Source organism: Macaca fascicularis, chromosome 3 (genome assembly GCF_037993035.2).
Source record: "Macaca fascicularis isolate 582-1 chromosome 3, T2T-MFA8v1.1".
NCBI lineage: Eukaryota > Metazoa > Chordata > Mammalia > Primates > Cercopithecidae > Macaca > Macaca fascicularis.
The window spans coordinates 103422012-103447402 of record NC_088377.1 but is presented as its reverse complement, the minus strand read 5'-3'; the positions used below and the strand labels follow the sequence as shown (position 1 = coordinate 103447402).

Sequence of the window (25391 nt, the reverse complement as noted above, 5' to 3'; positions counted from 1 at the left end):
CCAGCACTTTGGGAGGCCGAGGCGGGTGGATCACGAGGTCAGGAGATTGAGACCATCTTGGCTAACATGGTGAAACCCCATCTCTACTAAAAATACAAAAAAAAAAAATTAGCCGGGCATGGTGCCAGGCGCCTGCAGTCCCAGCTACTCGGAAGGCTGAGGCAGGAGAATGGCGTGAACCCAGGAGGCGGGGCTTGCAGTGAGCCAATATCACGCCACTGCACTCCAGCCCAGGCGACAGAGTGTGACTCCATCTCAAAAAAAAAAAAAAAAAAAAAAATTACCCTACAATGACCTCTAAGTGTTCAAGTGAAAGAAAGACTTCCACATCTCTCACTTTAAATCAAAAGGTAGAAATGATAACGCTTAGGGAGAAAGGCATGTAGAAATTCAAGATAGGCCAAAAGGAAGGCCTCTTGTGCCAAACAGCCAGGTTGTGAATGCAAAGGAAAAGTCCTTGAAGGAAAACAAAAGTGCTATTCCAGTGAACACACAAATGGTAAGAAAGCAAAACAGCCTGGCCGGGCGTGGTGGCTCACACCTGTAATCCCAGCACTTTGGGAGGCCGAGGCAGGTGGATTACCTGAGGTCAGGAGTCTGAGACCAGCCTGCCCAACATGGTGAAACCTTGTTTCCACTAACAATACAAAAATTAGCTGGGTGTGGTGGCGGGCACCTGTAATCCTAGCTATCGGAAGGCTGAGGTACGAGAATTACTTGAACACGGATCGCAGGGGATGCAGTGAGCTGAGATCATGCCACTGCACTCCAGCCTGGGTGACAGAGTGAGACTTTGTCTCCAAAAAAAAACCAAAAAGCAAAACAGCCTAATTGCTGATATGGAGAAACTTTGAGTGGTCTGGCTACAAGATTAAACCAGATACAACACTCCCTTAAGCCAAAGCCTAATCCAGATCAAGGCCCTAACTCTCTTCAATTCTATGAAGGCTGACAGAGATGAGAGATGCAGAAGAAAAGTTGGAATCTAGCAGAGTTGGTTCATGAGGTTTAAGGACAGAAGCCATCTTCATAACACAAAAGTACAAGGAGTTTGGAAGAAGTTAATTCCAACCCTCAAGGATGACTTTGAGGGGTTCAGGACATCAATTGAAGAAGTTACTGCAGATGTGGTGGAAATGGCAAGAGACCTACAATTAGAAGTGGACCCCGAAGATATGACTGAATTGTTGCAATCTCATGATAAAACTTGAAGGGATGAGGAGTTGCTTCTCAGGGTGAGCAAAGAAAGTAGTTTCTTGCGATGGGATCTACTCCTGATGAAGATGCTATAAACACTGTTGAAATGACAATTAATTTGGAATATAACATAAACATAGTTGATAAAGCAGTGTCAGGGTTTGAGAGGACTGACTCCAATTCTTACAGAAGTTCTACCATGAGTAATACGCTAGCAAACAACATTACATGCCAGAGAGAAATCTTCCATGGAAAGAAGAATCAATCAATGAATCAATCAATTCATTGTTGTCTTTATTTAAGAAATTGCCACAACCCCCCAACCTTCAGCAGCCATCCACATTGAGACAAGACCCTCGATCAGCAAAAAGGTTATAATTCTCTGAGGGCTAAGATGATTGTTGGCATTTATTAACAATAAAGCATTTTAAAATTACAGTATGTGTGGGGTTTTGTTAAGACATAATGCACACTTAATAGTGTGCTGGGAGGTAATACAGTAATAAGGAATACAAATTGGAAAAAGATGGTGCATCCTTTTTAAAGGATGACAAACACAAGTAAGCTCAGTATTGCCAGACCATCCAATTTTCCCAGAGAAGGCATAAATGTGAATTTTTCTGGGTTGGCACAAATTTTCAAAAGTCAAATACTGATTTGGCTAAACAAAACATACCTATAGGCCAAATTTGTAACTTGGCCTATCAGTTTAAGACCTTTGTTCTAGACACTTTATATACTGTCTCAATTTTAAACCAATCCATCAGTGAGTTGTATATCTAGACCAAAGGTGGGCAAACTTTTTCAGTAAAGTGTCAGACTAGAAATATTCCAGGCTTTGTGGGACTATGGTCTGTGGAACAACTACATAATGTTGCTGTTGTAGCACGAACACAGCCATACACAATATGTAAACAAATACGTATGGCTGTGCTGTATAATTATCTATAAAATATTGCAACAAGCCAAATTTGCTCCATGGGCTGTAGATTGCCAACCCCTGATCTAGACTGTTATTTTGGCCCCACACAAAAATGACTTGTCCTAAGCTATATTTTGGCATTATGCTACATACCTATGTTGGTAGATGTTTTCAGAAAGAACTCCAGAGCATTATTAAATATACTCTTGTGGTTTTTATTTACCACATTATATGACATTCTTTTTAAAGCCCTCTTCAAAGAAATTTCACCAGATCCTAGTACTACAAGTACTAAGAACTATACTTCTCTTGAGTACTTGATTTATTTTTATAGCAAGAACACTATAAATCTTGCACCTAATCAGTTTTCCTTCTTTGCATTGGCAAAGAAAGCAAGCAAGCGAGGGTCAAATAAGTAAGTAATCTCCAGCAAAAGCTAGAGTACTTATGGTAGGCATTTGAGATACAGATAATACTACCCTTACTTTAATTTTCCTATGTATCCTCCTTTTCCCCACCTTTGATTTCCTCTTTTTTTAAACCTTGGTATAATACATATATCTTCCCTAACTGCCTCAATTGTTTTTTACAAAATAATAGAAATTAGGAAAAAATGAACAAAAAGCATGTCTATCCAAGACAAATTAAATTCAAATAATCTAAAATTTCTAATTTTTGTTTAGTTCTAATCTATACAATTGCACCTTTTCATATAGGTGCTAACAAGTAAAAGTGATTGGTTTGTTTTATCTAGTTAATCCTTTCTTCTCATACATTGCTAAAAAGAGAAAGAATATAATGGCCAAACAGCAAACAGTTAAAAAAAAAAAAAAAAAAAAAAAAAAAAAAAGGAGGACTTTCACTAACTGGAACATCAACTCTTATGAAAGGTTTGAAGAATTAATGACAACAAATAAATGAAAAATTTTTTAAATTAACCAGTCTAGACAGTTTTAACATTTATTTTTGCCTCCAGCTCTTCTCTCTATAAATCAATTCAAAATTTAGCATGCTAAATAATTATTTTAACCTACTGATAAACATTATACTCTCCTCTAAGGAACTTGAAATATCCATTACTGAATGCATATCTATAACTATTATCTACCCCAGCCTCTTATTCTCTCTACACACGTTTTTACAACACCTAAGTTTAGTCATACTTTCACATATCCTACCTTGTAGTGGCTGTTTTTGCCTGCTCTGAATTGCTTATTTCTTTAAGAGTACCTCAGTTTTCCTTTGGAGAATGGTACCTGCCCCAGTCTCCATGGCGATCAGGTGAAGCTGGCCTCACCCCTCTCCACAAACTCTTTTTTGGGCACATGATCCAGACTTAGCAAACTAGTGCAACACACACACACACACACACACACACACACACACACACACACACACACGCGCCACAGTGATTGATTTAGAATAAGCACATGACCCAAGCTAAGGATTTCTGCTGCAATTATTGAGAGATCTCTATTTCAATGGGGTTGCTAATCTGGTAGAAATATCTAAGAAGCTGCTGGTGGGTGGTCATCTTTGCCACAGCCATCCTATGGGCACAGTGTCTCTAAGAAGAAGCTACACATAGGAAAGCAGTATGTGAGTGGGAATACTCACTACAGTTTGAGCACCTACCTGGATCTAGGTGGCAAGAGGCAAGATTCCAATTCTCTTCACTTGTGAAAAATGAATAGAAGTGACATACCCTTCACAAGTGAACCAGTAAACTCCCCTTTCTGCTTTGTGCTTAAGCCAGTTTGAGTTGGGTTTCTTTTTCTGTCCTGTCCATTCAAAGAGTCCTGATCAATATATGCCTTTACCAGGTTGTTTCCCAAATGTGAAAAACTATTACCTCCATGTTCTATATATCAAAAATCTTATTCTCTCAACCTGGTTCAAATGTCATTAATGTTATCAAGTCTGTCTTTATTCCTACCATAATTACCATCTTCTTTCTCCTTCTGTATTTCTTGTAATAGTGATTAAACCAATCTGCCTTGAATTAGCTGATATTTATATCTCTCCTCTCTCTACTAATCTACAAATAAGGTCTTTAAAGACAGTGACATACCTTATTAATCATTTTATTCTCCCAAGTCTAAAATAGCTAACAGTAAAATCTGTTGAAATAAACTTTCATTCCATCTAGCACTCTGTCTAAAATGTACAACACTATTACCCTTTCTTACTTTTATTTTAAAAATCAATTACTCACCTCTTATAAGACATATTTTCTTTTAGAAAAGAAACCCTATTTTAAGCATATTAGGGGATTATAACATACATAAATCCCAGGACATGAACACCAAAATAAGTCCTATTCAGTGAAAGAAATATATGTGTATTTCTTTTCCCCGTGGTAAGAAATTTTACTATTTTTGATATTAAAATATACTTCTTATTAAACTCCTTTAGTGTTAAAGAAAGATATGGGCATGTTCAAAATAGAAAAGCTCACAGGTGGTATTAAAAAGCAAGGAGGAGCTTCTGGAGGCATTTATACAAAACAACACAAAAGCAACTCTGGGATGAAATTACTTTTCTGACATAGTCTTTAAATATGACATTATATGTTTCCACTTTTTAGGTATGGAAAAGAATTAGTTGATATTCAAATTCAATTACCCTTTTCTCTAGATATTCCAAATGAAAAACTTTCACCACGCTCCATTGCTTGAGTCTCATACAAAAATATAATTAATATCTGATTATGACATTGGAATCTGAAAGTGTATTTGATGAGAAATGTGGGATTAAAAGGCCTAAAGTTTCTCCATAGTGAAAATAAACCTAAATATTTGAATTAAAATATGACTATGACTATGGAGAAAGATACAGAGAAAGATATAGGAATTCAAAGTAAAAAGCCCAGCAATCAAAATAGTTCTGGCACTACTGTAAGTAATTCTCTCTGAACCTAGATCAATGGTTTAATCTGTGGTAAAGAACCAGTTTTTCCCAACACATCACAAACCCCACTATTTTTGTAAAAATGACAACAACAACAAAAATATAAATTACTAGAAAAAAAGATCATGTACTTAGATAAGGCAGAAATATCAAATTGCTATAAACATTTCTAAGTGCTTATTCTTAATTTTTGTACTTATGTTGTCGCTGACCAGTAACAAACAGACCACAAATCAGGACCAGTCTTTAGGCCACACAGTGATAGCGAGTGCTGCTTAGAAAATTCACATGGCCTCTTTGTGTCTCAGTACCCAATGTGACTGACACAGGGAAAAAATACATACATACATACATACATACATACATACATACATATCTTAACAAAGGAGAGGCGATCAATTCAAATAAACAAACTAACTTTCTTTTGGAAAGCTAAGAACAGTAACCATTTTTTCAAGACCATGATCACAGCACCCCTCAGATCCCACCACTGTAACTACACATTGACAAAGCCTGGCCCTAGAAAACCCAGAAAGTCAACAAAATGATATATTAGACTTTGTGTTCTCTGAAATAACTTAAGGAAAACTGATATTAGAGTTGTGTGATTATAGGTTTATATTTGCAATGCAACAAACATTTCATTTGCATTTCAAATGTATGTATTATGTTGCTAGAAATAATAGTGATATATAAACAAAATAAGAATTCTTTTTGCCAACGATGTTAAACGCTACAGAATTCAAGAGTTCACTGAGCTTAAAAGGTACAGCAAGGCCGGGCGCAGTGGCTCAGGCCTATAATCCCAGCACTTTGGGAAGCTGAGGCGGGCAGATCATGAGGTCAGGAGATCGAAACCATCCTGGCTAACACGGTGAAACCCCATCTCTATTAAAAATACAAAAAATTAGCCAGGCATGGTGGCGGGCACCTGTAGTCCCAGCTGCTCGGGAGGCTGAGGCAGGAGAATGGCGTGAACCTACGAGGCGGAGCTTGCAGTGAGCCAAGATCTCACCGCTGCACTCCAGCCTGGGCGACAGAGCAAGACTCCAAAAAAAAAAAAAAAAAATGGTCCAGCAAGAAAATTACCTTTTGCTATCTGCACAATTTTTAAAATATGCTCTAAGCAACAATAATCTTAAAGGTGAACTACGATTTGTTTCTATTTTAATTAGTATATTAATCTCACAACTCCTTAGAGTAAAAAACTCAGTATTTTGAGAAAACAGCCTCAAGTTAAGAACACCTTAAGAATCCTCGGCCAGGTGCAGTGGCTCACGTCTGTAATCCCAGCATTTTGGGAGGCCGAGGCGGGCGTATCATGAGGTCAGGAAATCGAGACCATCCTGGCTAACACGGTGAAATCCTGTCTCTACTAAAAATACAAAAACTTAGCTGGGCATGGTGATGGGCACCTATGGTCCTAGCTACTCAGGAGGCTGAGGCAGGAAAACGGCGTGAACCCGGGAGGCGGAGCTTGCAGTAAGCCGAGATCAAGCCACTGCACTCCAGCCTGGGCGACAGAGCAAGATTCTGACTCCAAAAAACAAAAAAAAAAGAATCTTCAGTTAGGCAGACATCTTAGACATGTCACAAAAGAACAAGTGATGGCCAGGAACAGTGGCTCACACCTGTAATCCCAGCACTTTAGGAGGCCGAGGTGGGCAGATCGCCTGAGATCAGGAGTTCAAGACCAGCCTGGCCAACAAGATGAAACCCTGTCTCTACTAAAAATACAAAAATTAGCCAGGTGTGGTGGTGTGCGCTTGTAGTCCCAGCTGCTTGGGAGGCTGAGGCATGAGAATCGCTGGAACCCAGTGGGGGCAAAGGTTGCAGTGAGCTGAGATCACGCCATTACACTCCAGCCTGGCTGACAGAGCAAGACTCTGTCTCAAAAAAAAAAAAAAAGTACAAGTGACAAAAGAAAACACAGATAAATTAAACTTCATCAAAATGTAAAACTTTTGTGCTTCAAGGATACTATCAAGAAAGTGAAAGGAAAACCTGTAGATACTGAGAAAATATTTACCAATCATATATTTGATAAGTGACTGGTATCCACAATACATAAATAACTCAGAACTTAACAATAAATAGGCCAGGTGCAGTGGCTCATGCCTGTGCTCAACACTTTGGGAGGCTCAACACTTTGAGAAGCCAAGGCGAAAGGATTGCTTGAGCCCAAGACTAGCTTGGGCAACAAAGTGAAACCCTGTCTCTACAAAAAATTAAATTAATTTATAATTAGTTGGGTGTAGTGGTATGCGCCTGTAATCTCAGCTATTTGAGAGGCTGAGTTGAGAGGATTTGTTAAGCCCAGGAGATAGAGGCTGCAGTGAGCCCTGATCATACCACACTGCACTATGGCTTGGGTGACAAAGCAAGACTCTGGCTCAAAACAAACAAACAAAAAACAATAAAAAGCCAACCCAAATGAAAAATAAGAAAAGAATTTGAAGTGGGCATTCTCCAAAAACATACAAATGGCCAATAAGCACATACAAAGGTGATTAACATTATTAGTCATTACAGAAGTGCAAATCAAAACTGCAGTAAGATCCACTTCATATTCACTAGAATGGCCAAAATGAAAAAGACAGTAAGTGTTGAAGAGAATTGAGGACAAATCAGAACCACCCCATATCGCTGGCTGGAACATAAAACGGTGCAGTCATTTGGAAAAAGTTTGGCAATTCCTCAAAAAATGAAACCAAAATATACCATATGACCCAGTAATTTCACTCCTAGGTATATACTCAAGAAAAATGAAAAAATATATTCACATAAAAAGTTTTACACAAATGTTCATAGTGGCATTATTCATAATAGTCAAAAAGAGTAAACAACACAAATGTCCATCAATTGAGGATGGATGAACAAAAGGGGCACCTCCACACAGGAAGCGTTATCAGGCCATAAAAGGGAATAAAGAACTGATAATATACTGGATGAACCCTGAAAACATTATGCTAAGTAAAAAAAAGCCAGACACACAAAGTTCTGATATATGATTCCATTTATATGAAATATCCACATTATGCAAATCTGTAGAAACAGAAATTACATTCACAGTTGCCTAGACCTTTGAGGGAGATAGAGGAGAAAGGCTGGGAGAAAATTGAGAGTGACTACTCATGGCATGGAGTTTCTTTTTTGTGGAGATGAAAATGTTCTAAAATTGACTGGGATTATATTTACATAATTTTGTGACCATATTAAAAATCACCTGAATTGTATACTTTAAATTAGTATATTCTATGGTTAAATATATCTCAATCAAGTGAGTAAAAAAAATACTTTAAGATTCCTAGACCCTACCCCTAAACTGTTGGTAAACTATGTAAAATCAAAATAATCTAACTCAATAAATGCATGTCTTCTCAAGCCATAATTTTAGAAGGTTTTATTTTAAAATTGCATTAGTCTTACCCTCAATTCTGTAAACCAATGTGCTATTCATATATAAAGAGCTCAAGAAAATAATTTACCTGAGCTAATTCTTACACCTTCCTTGCAGAGATATTTTCTTCAATAGTGTTTATGTTTTTTTTTTTTTTTTTTTTTTTTTTTTTTTTTTTTTTTTTTGAGACGGAGTCTCGCTCTGTCGCCCAGACTGGAGTGCAGTGGCGCAATCTCGGCTCACTGCAAGCTCCGCCTCCCGGGTTCACGCCATTCTCCTGCCTCAGCCTCCGGAGTAGTTGGGACTACAGGCGCCCGCCACCACGCCCGGCTAATTTCTTTTTGTATTTTTAGTAGAGACGGGGTTTCACCGTGTTAGCCAGGATGGTCTCGATCTCCTGACCTCGTGATCCGCCCGCCTCGGCCTCCCAAAGTGCTGGGATTACAGGCTTGAGCCACCGCGCCCGGCCTGTTTATGTTATTTTTAAACATATAGCATACTCAATTTTTCCTCAAGTGTGAAGCAAGGACCCTGATATCAATTCTGAGTTTTGAAAAAGAAACACTTTGATAAGCACATATGAAAGCTGGAGAACGGTACCTTCTCCATGTTTAATTTTTGTAAAAATAAAAAACAGCTTTGCCCTAATCCTCTCTGGGCTTATTTATCAACAGGGCATTTATTTTCTACTACTGACTTTGCAGCCCTGCATTTTAGTTGTGTGTACTACTTTTTCTGTTTGGACTTGTTACTGTCTTTAGCATTAGACCATTCAGTTCTTGAATGAGAATTATGAGGTTTTGATTGGCAGCCTTGTTTCCTAATCATTTGGGACCATTTTTCCCCACTTATTTTCATATATAGCTTCATAAGTGATCTTCTAATGCAATCCAAACTCATTCAAATGCTCTTAAAAGTTTGTAAATTTTTAGTCACTAGCTACCAAGCTCATGTATCAAATACAGTGACTCCTTCCCAGGGCTCATGATGCCTACGTATAAAATTTTTCCAGGTATAAAATTTCTTTATTCTTATATGCTCATTACTCAACAGAAGGAAGCTAAGGCACAAAGAAGTACAAGGGTTCAAGAAAAAGGCATGATATATTTGCTATAGAAAATTTAACCACTAAATTTTCAACACAGAATACCCCATTGAAAAAATGATTGTGTATTTAGAATCCCTAAAACTTCCAACTGCAAATCCTACAAAATTCATCTTAGCCAGTAAAACATATGAGCTATATAGTATGGAAGTTAGACAACACTCACAAACAGTTGTGTCAAACACAAAAAGGAAAATTTACTTAAGATAATCCCTAAAATTGACTGGATAACAAAAATAACTCTCATTTAATATGTCTTTACCATGGGTCAGGAAGTATTCTAAACTTTTGATATGCCTTATCCTACTTAATCCTAGGAATAACCATAGGTTATAGGTACTATTATTATCCTCAATTTGACAGATGAGAAAACTCCGAAAAGTTAAGAAATTTGCTGGACGTCCCATACCTTAGTCACTGTAAATAAATACCTGACGGCAGAGCCAAACCTTTTACATGCCACCCTTGTCAATCTTCATCTCCCATTCTCCAACCTTTCTCAGTCATGTTAGTCTTTCCATAGTTCTTCAAACTATGGTCATTTCCAGCTCCATGTCCCCTCGTCCCTCATTCCCTTAACTTATCTAGAAAGCATTCTTCCTTCCATTCTCTACTAATTAAATTTCTATCCACCCTTACTTAATTCTAGTTCAAACTCCAGCTTCTTCCACAAAACATCTATCCACTGACACCAGTTGGCAATAGCTTCTTCCTTCTTTAACCTCTTAGAGTATTTATAGTCAATGTCACACATTTCTGTAACTGAACAAAGTTGGTAAGGTTTCCAACTATTAGATATGCATACCTTTTACCCAAAACAAGACTGTAGTCCTTTTATAGGAAGGAACAGTTCTTTTCTATTGCTTATAGCATCTTGGTTCTTCTAGAAATCTAGTATTCACTCTAAGTGACTATATCTAAGGCTTGACTGACATACTTATTAGGACTACCTTTGACTGATGGCCAGGGAGCTACTTCTTCCAATGACTCTAACAGACTAGTTACAAAAAAAGTTTTAGGATACAGCAGCCTCTTGGTGTCATTAAAAAGGAAGCATAGACTAAGCATCGACCTTTCCTCCTAAAGTTTCCTTGAAATTCCTTTTGTTTGTTTTTAAAGAATAAAGCCTTGAGCTGGGCATGCTGGTGCATGCCTGTAGTCTTAGCTGAGGCAGGAGGATCACTTGAGCCTAGGAGTTCAAGGCCAGCCTGAGCAACACAGTAAGACCCCATCTCTAATAAAGAAAGAAAGAAGAAAGCTTTAATAACACTGGTAATCACAAAAGGGTAAAGAAAGTAGACCAAAATTTCTGAGTAATTCCTTGCAACTGGAAAAGCAGATGAGACTGCAGTGATGAAAATACAACAGAGGACACCTAAGCCCAGGAGAATACCAAGGAGAGTAAGTGCTAGTTTTCATAAAGGAGACTCAGAGATGCTACAAGCAAAGACACAGGATGATGAAGAACTCATTAAAGAACTGTAATCAAAGCAGCCAGAACCCTTGGGTCCATCCTCAAAAGCAGCTAGCAGTAAAGGCTTGTATATTTGGGCTAAATCCCAAACTCCACTCTCTCATTCTCTAAGTAAGTGAACTAGTTCCCAAAGGAGCCTTCTCCAAGAGCACTGCAACCAAGAGAGAAGTTGAGCAGTGTGTCAGATAACTCTAGACTCCCTACCACCCCAGCACCAAAAAAGTAGAGGGTCAAAAATCTGTAACTAGTAATGAAATAAAAGCATTTAACTTCCCCCTGAGGAATGTTCTATTTATTTTGGCAATTGTGGAGGGTACTAGTCTGCCTCCTCCCTCCGTACCAAAATGCTCTGTAGGCAAGCTGCCTCAAGGCAAGCTGCTAGTTCACTTACAACCCCCAAGTCGACCTCCCATTCAAAGGAAAAGTCTTTCAGGACAACAGACATACAAAAGTAAAGGAATCCTACAGAAGTTACCTACAGAATCCAACTAGGTCCCTCACTCACAAACATGAATCACTAATTCAAGCTCTCCAGATACTTGAGGAAAACCAATGGCACGGAGAAAAAGGCCCATTGTTTAAAATCCAACTTGTAGACAAAGCAGTCAATTTAGAGAATCAAATATAGATGTTATAGACCTTAACAATGCAAAAGTCATATAATTAACAAAATTTAAATTGAAGAGCAGGAAGAGAAATGGAATCAAGGCTGGGTGTACTAATTTCCTTATATTTTAAAGCAAGGAATCAATAGGCACTGTCTGAGGTTGGCACATTACAAAATAAGAATATTATTTAATTGAAAAGCAAACACAAAGAGAAATACAAAGGGAGAAGCAGGAGAGGAAGTTTAAGGAATCATTCACTGTAGAGGAAGTCAACAGATATCATCTACAGTTGACCAAACAAGAACTAAAAGTGTAACATCTAAAGTTCCTATGGTAACTACTGAAGAACCTGTACCAAGAGGGGCTGCCTCTAGAGAGTAGCAGTTTCAGGGGGTAGGGTGAGGTGGAAAAGAAAGCATTTACTTTTTATTGTACAACTTTCTGTTTGTTTTTATTTTTAATCATATGCATGTCTCTTACTATGAAAAAACAAAAACAAGGCCGGGGGTAGTGGCTCACACACTTGTAATTGCAACACATTGGGAGGCCAAGGTAGAAGGACTGCTTGAGACCAGGAGTTCAAGACGAGCCTGGACATCATGAGAACACTGTCTTTGAAAAAAAAAAAAAAGTTTTTGTTTTTTTTTCTGAGACGGAGTCTCCCTCTGTTGTCTAGGTTGGAGTGTGATAATGCGATCTCAGGTCACTGCAACCTCCACTTCCTGGGTTCAAGCGATTCTCCTGCCTTAGCCTCCCAAGTAGCTGGCATTACAGGCATGTACCGCCACACCCAGCCAATTTTTGTATGTTTAGTAGAGATGAGGTTTCATCATGTTGGTCAGGCTGGTCTTGAACCCCTGACCTCAGGTGATCCACCCACCTTGGCCTCCCAAAGTGCTAGGATACAGGTGTGACCCACCATGCCCAGCCTGAAAAATAATTTTAAATTAGCTGGGTGTGGTGGCACATGCCTATAGCCCTAGCTGCTCAGGAGACTGAGGCAAGGGGATCATCTGAGCCCAGGAGTTCAGGGTTATAGTGAGCTATGACCATACCACTGAACACCAGCCACGGTAATTGGGCAAGATCCTGTCTCTCCAAAACACACACACACACACACACACACACACACACACACACACAAAAACAAAAAAACTAGTCTGATTTTAAAAATTATATGGCATAGAAAGACCAGAGGTGGTGGTTTATTACTTGAGAGTTACATGTCCTGGTCAAGAAACAAACCTCTCTCACACTCAGTTTTGTCAATTTAAGACAAGGGAAAATGTCTTCCTCGTGGGGAAGTTTTGAGTAGATTAAAGGAAATAATGCACACGGAAGAATCTGGCACACAGTGTCAGACTTATCTCTGAATAAATATTAATTAAAACTTGTTTAATCCTTTATCTTTCCATGAAAATGCTACCCCAACCACCAGCACAGTCACCTCCAAGTTATGTTTCTCAGAGAAAGGAAATTCTCTTCGGGATACTGTGCCAGAATAGCATGCCTTCCTCTTAAATCAAATTGGTCCTTTCACTATCTTAAAGAACCTTTGCTCTTTGATTTTTAAATTCCAAATTCGCACTTTGGCTCAGTTTGTAAACAGGAAGCTCAACTGAAAACAGGAAGCTATACAGTACAACTTCTCCCAAATCAAAAGACTGCAGGCCAGATCCACATATATACAGCAAAAGAGATAAGAGATAAACCTGTTACATGCCTACATACATCATACTTACCACGGGCCTGGTGCTATCTAAAGATCTGTGATTGGGGTTTGGACTCCCCTGGATTAAGGCACTGCCCTATTTACAGGCAAATATCCCTAGGGGTAATTTATCAGAGCCTTTCCATTATACTTGAGAGTTTGGTTTGAGAGGGGAGAAACTCTGGAAATAGGTTCAAAAATGGGACAACTACCTACAGACACAAAGCTCAGGAACCGCGCCCTAAACAGCCAAGAAAGCCACAGCCTAAGGGTGCTGAGTGACTACAAGAGTGCTGGAAGTGGAGGTAAGTGAGCACACAGAAGAATATTTTTTACGTACTTCATAGTGTTGCCTATTTCAAAGACTCTTCACACATCTGCACATGCAGGCTACAAGTGCAACTGCTTGGTCTAATTCACTCTTCTTTTCAGCTGGAAAGGTCAACATGATAAATGCCTCTAGAACAGAGCTTTTAAAACTTCAATGTGTACCTGGGGATCTTGTTAAAATGCTGATTCAGATACAGGGTCTTGGGTGGTGTATTAGGCTGTTCTAACATTGCTATAAAGAAATACCTGGCCAGGCGTGGTGGTTCATGCCTGCAATCCCAGCATTTTGGGAGGCCGAGGTGGGCGGATCACCTGTGGTCAGGAGTCCGAGACCAGCCTGGCCAACATGGTGAAACCACGTCTCTACTAAAATACAAAAATCAGCCATGCATGGTGGCACGTGCCTGTAATCTCAGCTACTCAGCAGGCTAAGGCAGAGAACTGCTTGAACCGGAAGGTGGAGGTTGCAGTGAGCTGAAATTGTGCTACTGCGCTCCAGCCTGGGTGACAGAGCGAGACTCTTGCCTCAGAAAAAAAGAAAAAGAAAAAAAAAGAAGAAAAGAAAAGAGAAAGCAAAGAAAAGGGAAAAGAAAGAAAAGGAAACAGAAAGGAAAAGGGAAAGGGAAAGGAAAAGAGGCCAGGTGCAGTGGCTTACACCTGTAATCCCAGCACTCTGGGAGGCTCGGGAGGGTGAATCACAAGGTCAGGAGCTCAAGACCAGCCTGGCCAAGATGATGAAACCCCCACTCTACTAAAAATACAAAAATTAGCTGGACATGGTGGTGGGTACCTGCAATCTCAGTTATTCAGGACGCTGAGGCAGAGAATTACTTGAACCCGGGAGGCAGAGGTTGCAGTGAGCCAACATCGCACCTCCAAGAAATAATGAACTATGTGAAAAGACCAAACCTACATTTGAATGGTGTACCTGAAAGTGACAGGAAGAATGGAACCAAGTTGGAAAACACTCTTCAGGATATTATCCAGGAGAACTTCCCCAGCCTAGAAAGACAGGCCTACATTCAAATTCAGGAAATACAGAGACCACTACAAAGATACTCCTCGAGAAGAGCAACCCCAAGACACATAATGGTCAGATTTACCAAGGTTGAAATGAAGGAAAAAATGTTAAGGGCAGCCAGAGAGAAAGGTTGGATTACCCACAAAGGGAAGCCCATCAGACTAACAGCAGATCTCTCTGTAGAAACCTTACAAGCCAGAAGAGAGTTGGGGCCAATATTCAACATTCTTAAAGAATTTTCAACCCAGAATTTCATATCCAGCCAAACTAAGCTTTGTAAGTGAAGGAGAAATAATATCCTTTACAGAGAAGCAAATGCTGAGAGATTTTGTCACCACCAGGCCTGCCTTACAAAAGTTCCTGAAGGAAGCACTAAACATGGAAAGAAACAACCAGTACTAGCCACTGAAAAAACATACCAAATTTTAAGGACCATCAACACTATGAAGAAACTGCATCAACTAACATGCAAAATAACCAGCTAGCATCATAATGACAGGATCAAATTCACACATAACAATATTAACCTTAAATGTAAACGAGCTAAATGCCCCAAATAAAAGACAGAGACTGTGAGGCAGGAGGATCATAAGGTCAGGAGATCAAGTGAAACCCCGTCTCTGCTAAAAATACAAAAAAAAAATTAGCCAGGAGTGGTGGTAAGCACCTGTAGTCCCAGCTACTCAGGAGGCTGAGGCAGGAGAATGGAGTGAACCCAGGAGGCGGAGCTTGCAGTGAGCTGAAATAGCGCCACTGCACTCCAGCCTGGGTGACAGAACAAGACTCCGTCTCAAAAAAAAAAAAAAAAAAAAGACACAGACTGGCAAATTGGATAAAGAGTCAAGACCCATTGGTGTGCTGTATTCAGGAGACCCATCTCACATGCAAAGACACACAAAGGGTCAAAATAAAGGGATGGAGGAATATTTACCAAGCAAATGGAAAGCAATAAAAAGCAGGGGTTGCAATCCTAGTCTCTAGTAAAACAGCTATTAAACCAACAAAGATCAAAAGAGACAAGGGCATTACATAATGGTAAAGGAATCAATGCAACAAGAAGAGCTAACCATCCTAAATACATATGCACCCGATACAGGAGCACCCAGATTCATAAAGCAAGTTCTTAGAGACCTACAAAGAGACTTAGACTCCCACATAATGACACTGGGAGACTTTAACACTTCACTGTCAATATTAGATCAACAAGACAGAAAATTAACAAGGATATTCAGGACTTGAACTCAGCACTGGACTAAGCAGACCTAATAGACATCTACAGAACTCTCCAACACAAATCAACAGATTATACATTATTCTCAGTACCACATTGCACTTATTCTAAAATTGACCACATAATTGGAAGTAAAACATTCCTCAGCAAATGCAAAAGAATGGAAATCATAACAAACAGTCTCTCAGACCACAGTGCAAGCAAATTAGAACTCAGGATTAAGAAACTAACTCAAAACCGTACAACCACATTACAACCTGCTCCTGAATGACTACTGGGTAAATAACGAAATTAAGGCAGAAATAAATAAGTTCTTTGAAACCAATGAGAACAAATACACAATGTATCCGAATCTCTGGGACACAGCTAAAGCAGTGTTTAGAGGGAAATTTATAGCAGTAAATGACCACAAGAGAAAGCAGAAAAGAACCAAAATCAACAACCTAATATCACATTTAAAAGAACTAGAGAAGCAAGAGCAAACAAATTCAAAAGCTAGCAGAAGACAAGAAATAACAAAGATCAGAGCAGAACTGAAGGAGATAGAGACACAAAAAAACCTTCAAAAAATCAGTGAATTCAGGAGCTGGTTTTTTGAAAAGATCAAGAAAATAGATAGACCACTAGCCAGACTAATAAAAAAGAAGAAAGAAGAATCAAATAGACACAATACAAAATGATAATGGGGATATCACAACTGATCCCACAGAAATACAAACTACCATCAGAAAATACTATAAACACCTCTATGCAAATAAACTAGAAAATCTAAAACAAACTGATGAATTCTTGGACACATACGCCCTCCCAAGTCTAAACCAAGAAGTCAAATCTCTAAATAGACCAATAACAAGTTCTGAAATTGACGCAGTAATTAACAGCCTACCAACCAAAAAAGGCCCAGGACTAGATGGATTCACAGCCAAATTCTACCAGAGGTACAAAGAGGAGCTGGTACCATTCCTTCTCAAACTATTCCAAACAATAGAAAAAGAGGGACTGCTCCCTAACACATTTTATGAGGCCAGCATCATCCTGATACCAAAACCTGGCAGAGACACAACAAAAAAAGAAAATTTCAGGCCAATATCCCTGATGAACATCGATGTAAAAATCCTCAATGAAACACTGGCAAACCAAATCCAGTAGCACATCAAAAAGTTTATCCACTACAATCAAGTTGGTTTCGTCACTGGGATGCAAGGCTGGTTCGACATATGCAAATCAATAAACATAATCCATCACATAAACAGAACCAATGACAAAAACCACATGATTATCTCAAAAGATGAAGAAAAGGCCTTCAATAAAATTCAGCAGCCCTTCCTGCTAAAAACTCTCAATAAAGTGGGTATTGATGGAATGCATCTCAAAATAGTAAGAGCTATTTTTGACAAACCCACAGCCAATATCATACTGAATGGGCAAAAGCTGGAAGCATTCCTTTTGAAAACTGGCACAAGACAAGAATGCCCTCTCTCACCACTCCTACTCAACAGAGTATTGGAAGTTCTGGTGAGGGCAACCAGGTGAGAGAAAGAAATAAGAGTATTCAAACAAGAAGAGAGGACGTCAAATTGTCTCTGTTTGCAGATGACATGATTGTATATTTAGAAAACCCCATCATCTCAGCCCAAAATCTCCTTAAGCTGATAAGCAACTTCAGCAAAGTCTCAGGATACAAAATCAATGTGCAAAAATCACAAGTATTCCTATATACCAATAATAGACAAACAGCCAAATCATGAGTGAACTCCCATTCACAATTGCTACAACAAGAACAAGGTACCTAGTAATACAACTTACAGAAGATGTGAAGGACTTCTTCAAGAAGAACTACAAACCACTGCTCAAGGAAATAAGACAGGACACAAACAAATGGAAAAACATTCCATGCTCATCGATAGGAAGAGTCAGTATCATGAAAAGTGGCCATACTACCCAAAGTAATTTATAGATTCAATGCTATCCTCATCAAGCTACCACTGACTTTCTTCATAGAATTAGAAAAAACTACTTTAAATTTCATATGGAACCAAAAAAGGGCCCATATAGCCAAGACAATCCTAAGCAAAAAGAACAAAGGTGGAGGCATCATACTACCTGACTTCAAACTATACTACAAGGCTACAGTAACCAAAACAGCATGGCACTGGTACCAAAACAGATATATAGACCAATGGAACAGAAAAGAGGCCTCAGAAATAATGCCACACATCTACAACCATCTGATCTTTGACAAACCTGACAAAAGCAAGCAATGGGGAAAGGATTCCCTATTTAATAAATGGTGTTGGGAAAACTGGCTAGCCATATGCAGAAACATGAAACTGGACCCCTTCCTTACACTTTATACAAAAATTAACTCAAGATGGATTAAAGTCTTAAATGTAAGATATAAACCATAAAAACCCTAGAAGAAATTCTAGGCAATACCCTTCAGACATAGGCATAGGCAAAGACTTCATGACTAAAACACCAAAAGTAATGGCAACAAAAGCCAAAATTGACAAACGCAACCTAATTAAACTAAAGAGCTTCTGCACAGCAAAAGAAACTATCATCAGAGTGAACAGGTAACCTACAGAATGGGAGAAAATTTTTGCAATCTATCCATCTGACAAAGGGCTAATATGCAGAATCTACAAAGAACTTAAATTACAAAAAAACAAACAACTCCATCAAAAAGTGGGTGAAGGATATGAACAGGCACTTCTCAAAAAAAGATATTTATGCAGCCAACAAACATACGAAGAAAAGCTCATCATCACTGGTCATTAGAGAAATGAAAATCAAAACCACAACAAGATACCATCTCACGCCAGTTAGAACAGTGATCATTAAAAAGTCAGGAAACAACAGATGCTGGAGAGGATGTGGAGCAATAGGAATGCTTCTACACTGTTGGTGGGAGTGTAAATCAGTTCAACCATTGTGGAAGACAGTGTGGCGATTCCTCAAGGATCTAGAACCAGAAATACCATTTGACCCAGCAATTCCATTACTGGGTATATACCCAAAGGATTAAAAATCATTCTACTATAACGACACATACACATGTATGTTTATCACAGCACTGTTCACAATAGCAAAGACTTGGAGCCAACCCAAATGCTCATCAATGATAGACTGGATAAAGAAAATGTGGCACATATACACCATGCAATACTATCCAGCCATAAAAAAGGATGAGTTCGCGTCCTTTGCACGGACATGGATGAAGCTGGAAACCATCATTCTCAGCAAACCAACATAAGAACAGAAAACCAAACATTGCATGTTCTCACTCATAAGTGGGAGTTGAAAATAAGAACACATGGATACCGGGAGGGGAACATCATATACCAGGAGCTGTCGGGGGGTGGGGGGGCTAGGGGAGGGATAGCATTAGAAGGAACACCTAATGTAGATGACAGGTTGATGGGTGCAGCAAACCACCATTGCATGTGTACACCTATGTAACAAACCTGCACGTTCTGCACATGTACCCCCCAGAACTTAAAGTATAATAATAAGGAAAAAAAGAGGTTTAATTGGCTTATGGTTCTGAAGGCTGTACAGGAAGCATGGCACTGGGCATCTGCTTGGCTTCTGAGAAAGTCTCAGAAAGCTTACAATCATGGTGGAAGGCAAAGCGGGAGCAGGCACAACACATGGTAAAAGCAGGAACAAGAGACAGAGAGTGAGGTTGGGAGGTGCCACACACTTTTACATGACCGGATTTTACAAGAACTCACTATCACGAAGACAGCACCAGGCCATAAGGGATCTGCCCCCATGATCCAAACACCCCCTAACAGGCTCCACCTCCAGTACTGGGAATTACAATTCAACACGTGATTTGGGCGGGGATAAATATCCAAACTATATCAGGTGGAGACAGAGATTTAGCATTTCTAACAAGCTCCCAGATGATGCTGATACTGTTGGTCTACTGACAATACTTTGAGTAGGAAGGGGCTAGAAAATCATTTCCTTTTCAGTACAATATCCACCTCTCTAACCCAGGGTCTTAACAACACTCCCTTAATCAAAAGCAGCAGAGCAGTATGCTAGCTGGGGAAGAGGGAAAAAGTAACTCTCTTAAGAGCAAAGCATGATCCTTACAGTTCACAGACACGAATTCAAATTCCAGTTCTGCCACTATGTAGCTATATGTCATTGGACAAATCACTTAACCTCTGTATTCTTAGGTTTCCTCATTTGTCAAATAGTGATAGTACTATCTACCTCAAGGAGATACTGTCATGATTAAAAATAAGTAATGTAGCAAAGCATTTAGCTTGCTACCTCCACTAGATGGTCTCTATGCCTTAATTTAACCTACATTCAACTGCCAGGACAATATCCCTCAAATCTGCATCCCTCACTTCAGTATACTCCTTCAGGGATCTCTTAATGACTACCAAATCAAAGGTAAATTCCTTAATTTGGCATTCAGCTCCTACTATAAATCACGCACCGACCTCCAAGACCCCCTCCACTCCTTCCTATTCAACACCACCTCTGGTCGTCACCCGTATCTTCTCCACGCAGATAACATCACCTCACTGCCACCATTCAATTTACTAATTCTGAAATGTGGGGACACAAGCATTTAGTGCTCTAGGGAACATCTAAGCAATTACCTGGTTCAAACTCTTCATTTCATATACTAGAAAATAAAAATCCAAAAAGGCCTAAGCAACTTGTCCTTGGCAATAAAGTTATCATCAATTATAATGAAAACCTGGTTTCTGAGCTTGAACTCCAAAAGTTCTTTTCAGTCTGTTTTCCCATTCTCTGCAACAAACCTCAAGACCCACATAAAACTCACTTAAATAAAAGGTCCTCCCTCCACAATCTCTTAGAATTTAGGCATAAAGTTTATGCTGTGGTTTTTTTGACAGGATGCTAAAACATATGGCTGATTCAGTCAATACATCAGGAAGTAAAAATCAATGAAACCAACTATTTGCCTTGGTATAAACCAAATAAATTGAATATTATAGTATGTAGTATTTATTCTTTCTGGAATCTGCCTTAATATAATTTAGATTGCTAGTTACCTTATTCTAGGTGATTATCTTCTCCTGCCATCTAGATTACATTTTTCTTAAAAATAGGAACTTTATCTTATTCACCCCCCAATTGCCCTGTCCAAGTATCTTGTTCTCCTCTTCATGTACTGTGTAAATAACTGCTAATTTGCTGAATTAAAGACGCATTATTTTTCATAATGTTGAGTTTTATTTAACCTTTGCAATCTTTCGTATCTAGCTCACTTTGTTATAGTATCATCTGTCCACTCTGTTTTATTCTGATGAATTTTCCTGATCAATAGCATAAAAACTTAGAAAGATAATTCTCAATGACTATGTGTTTTATTTACTAATATATAACTTTGTATCACAAAAATATTTTACATCTGTGTACTTTACATCCCCAATTGCACAATATATAACTTGAGGATTAAAAATATGTCCTCTACTTTCTGTCATTTCCTCAACTATAATCCCTGTGCTACACACATAGCACAATGACTAAAAGAATCATTGTTATTAAACTGCTAAAACATACATAAGCTAGCAATTTGGCATATTAAGATAACCCAAAAATTTTAAAAACGAAAGTGCAATGTTAATGCATGTTATATATGCAAAAATATGTGCAAGAAAACTAATTACATTTTTCAGAACAAAATACAAAGGTAATTTTAGGTGTCAAAAATATGATAGTAGGTGAAAAAAAAAAACCACCCTAAATGCTAAGTTATTGAAAAATTGTTTTTCTAGTTTTAAACATTGTTTCATACTTACCCTAAATGCTAAGTTCTTGAAAAAAACCTTTTTATCTAGTTTTAAACATTGTTTCATACTCTACTCATATCAGAGAAAAGTAAAACATCTATTTCATGGCTTTTGTAAGAACTGATTAGTGCTACACCTAATTTTACACACAAAAAGACTTCCTCAAAAGTTTGGTACATTAAATTTATGTGTGTGCACATGGATAGGTTTATATCTAAGCCTGTTTTAGACACTTTCTAAGAGCTAATTATTTATAGGCATCCTGGAGACAATCTTTCTAAAGAAATCTGTTGGAAAAAATGATTTATATGCTTTATTAATCCAAATTTTTGTTCATTGGATTTTTGTAAAGAAAGGTATACCAAAAAATCTTTTTAATATTATAAATTATGATAAAAAACAGTTCAGCCTTTTTCTTAATCCCTGAGATTTAAAAAATAGTTTCATTCCTAAAAAAAATTTCTTCATACAAACCTATGTCCTTGAAATGCCCACAGCCTTTCAGTAACCTAGTTTATTCAGAAATTTTTAGTTAGAAAGACACCAGGACAATAAATGACTGTTTTATATTTTCAGCTTCATTTTAGCCTACCTGTATTCATACCCTAGAGGTTCCAGATTTTTATCCACAAAGTGATTATGGTCTAGGACTGAATCAGATTTGTAACAAACATCTATTGGGATCCTTCGACCTATCATTGACGGGCAAAGCCAATATATGTCTTCTAGCTCACTGAACCCTTTCAAAACCTTACCTTAGGGACTTTCCACAGTGCTATATAGTTAGAAGCTTTCTTTCACAAATGACAAAAATGAATGAAAAATGATTTCAGAATAGAAAAATGGAAACCCAAGTAATTATATAGTGTCTAAAGTCTACTCTGTATCTACTCACCTTAGTGCCTAAGCATTTTAACGTGTACAGAAAGGGATATTCTTTAAGGTTGTAAATCTCATTATCTCTAACTTTATCTGATTACTGACATGCACCATTTATATTGACACTCCAATATATCCGGCCACATGATAGCATAAAACTTCTAACGGTGATATACAATAGTCTAGAAACTATTATGATTTTTTTGTTTTCCAGAAAAAAATCAAGCATAAACTAATAAAATGAAACTCCTAATAAGTATACTTTCTTCTAAATAGAATATCAAAATTAAACTCTAACAGCAGTCATGCAATCATTTATAAATAAAATATAGATTCTTATTCTTTTTCCTAAAAAGGTAATTTGGCATGTCATTCTCTCTTTTTTTGCTATTGGTCTCAAAATGCAGTTCTTCTCAAAAAATATAAAACATAAGAAGCATTTCCAAAGAGGGAAAACAAAAATTTACAAAGTACAATATTTTTATGCTACGAGCTATACAAAAATCTGTCACCATCTATGTTACAATTCTAGTCATCAATAAGGTACTTTTTTCCAATGTACAACTCAAAAATCAATTATATCAACTCTTTTGTATAGAGAAGCAGCATACCTTTCAGGCAACTAGTATTAATGAGTAGACATGACTATAGAATCTCCATCTGTTTCTCTGACAAAGCTGTGGCTACTCTAGTCTCTCATTGAAATTCCATTAATCTGGTGTACCAAGGTCCAATGCGAAAATCAAAACTGCATCTAACCCTTTATCAGCTCACAATAACCTACAAGTGAACTCTGCCTGTTAGCATGCAGCAAGTTATGATTTTGCTATCAATCAGGCAGTTGGCCAATAAAAAAAAAAAAAAAAAAAAAAAAAAAGGCAGGCTGAAAACAACATACCTGGCAGGGTTTGGAAACTTTCTTTTTGCTGTTTTCATCCCCATTCGATTTCTATATGGTGCCTGGACCTTGTGAGATTATACATTATTCTTCTTGGCTGTGATTTAATTGCTACTAGCAATCAAGTCGAAGCATCACTGAAGTGTGCTTGAATTTCATTAGAAGATATAACTTATGCTACTTTCCTACAGTACCTAATAAACCATAAAGAAATCAAAACACATATGGCTTGAGGGAATAACTGGAAAATTAGGTGGCCATTTGGGAACTGAGTGAACTTTTGAACCACAGGAACAGAGAAAAAGAAATATTAAAGCAAAAGACAGACTTAGAATGCACATAGAGATGTGCAGGTTTGACCTTTTTGGTACCTTGAAAATTACATTAGCATTATGAAAAATACATATCATGTTTAGAGTTTATAGCCCATCAAAGTTCAGATACTTTGTTAGTGCCTACCATAAGGTAAAAGTCAAAAGGACAAAACAACAATCTGATTTGACAAAAGGCCGTTTGGTGACCTGTGCTAATTTGGTTATGCTTATCATTAAATGCATTATCTTTTTTAGAATTAACACATTATTAGACTGAGGTCACATGATGAAGGAAATTTATTCATCAAAGGAAAGAGAACACACACAAAATCTATGTTGAAGGGAGAAAGACTGATACATTGAGATGATATTTTACAGTGAATATTAAATGTCCAAGTAGTAGTTTAAAAATGAATTTTAATAATGATATTCTTAGAAGAAAATGTGAAAGTATCAAAAATAGTATTATTTATATATCAAAAATGAGTAATACTACAGGTTAGTTTTAATCTACTCAAGAATTGCTTAAACACTAAAGAGTAGGCACTATTAACAAAAAATTTGATGTTACATATAAATATTATTAAATAATATTTAAAATCAATAAAACAACCTTTTAACAAATCTTTTAGTGTATTTCCTGAATATTTGGTTATAAAAATATATGATAAATTATTTACTCTTAAAAAGAAAACACAATAATGTAAATGCACTATAATTTAATAATAATTTATTTTTTCTAACAAGCTACTAGAGGATTTCTGGCTCTCATAGATATTTAATTGTTGAATTTCTTTTTAGGTTGCAAATTTTTCAAGAATACACATAGCACTCCCCTGAATATCAAAATATTTACGCTATTTTAAGAAACTATGTACATACAGTCTATGAATATATTCTGCGTATGTCTCTCTTAGTATAAATATTCTGTCTGTGTTTGTGTGTATACACACACATATTTATATACACCAGCATTTTACAGAGAAATAACGCAATTGCAATGCGTCTGAAAAATAGTACCACTTAAATAACAATTCATTGTTTTGCCTGAAAATATTATTTATTTAATTATAAAACATTTTCTAGTAGAAATGCTTTTTGAAGATGAGGTTTTGGTGAAGAGAAAAGAAATTATTATCTCTTTAAAAAATAGAAAGTGAATATAACAGCAAAAAAAAATCCCTCCCTTTAAAAAAAGAAATTAAATGTTTGCCAAAGCATAACATTCAACATAAAATAGATATGACTATTATTGCTACACTTTGTACAAAGTTCTGGATATAAAAAAAGATTGTTTTGTACTGAATCAGTGGTTAGAATGTTTATCACTTATGCATGTACTTGACTTATCCCCGTTCTGCAATAGACATAATTTTATACCTCATAAAAGCAATTTATGTTTCCAAAGGGAATAATCTGGATCACATAAAATGTGAAGTGTTCTGTTGCAGGAAGCATATTTTCATTCAGCAATTGTATTTAGAGATGGAACTGCACAGTTTGATCGTCACATAGTGGCAGAAGGTATTATTCATTTCTATGTCTATGTGAAACTTTGAGTGCTACAAATTAACATGCATGACTAATTTATCGATACACAGT

General features: G+C 37.5%; 1 protein-coding gene across 3 annotated transcripts in view; it reads right to left on the bottom strand.

The window, feature by feature from the left end:
- Positions 1 to 25391, bottom strand: part of SKAP2 (src kinase associated phosphoprotein 2) — a 200593-nt gene that overhangs the window by 153636 nt on the left and 21566 nt on the right. The gene's annotated exons all lie outside the window — the stretch shown is intronic.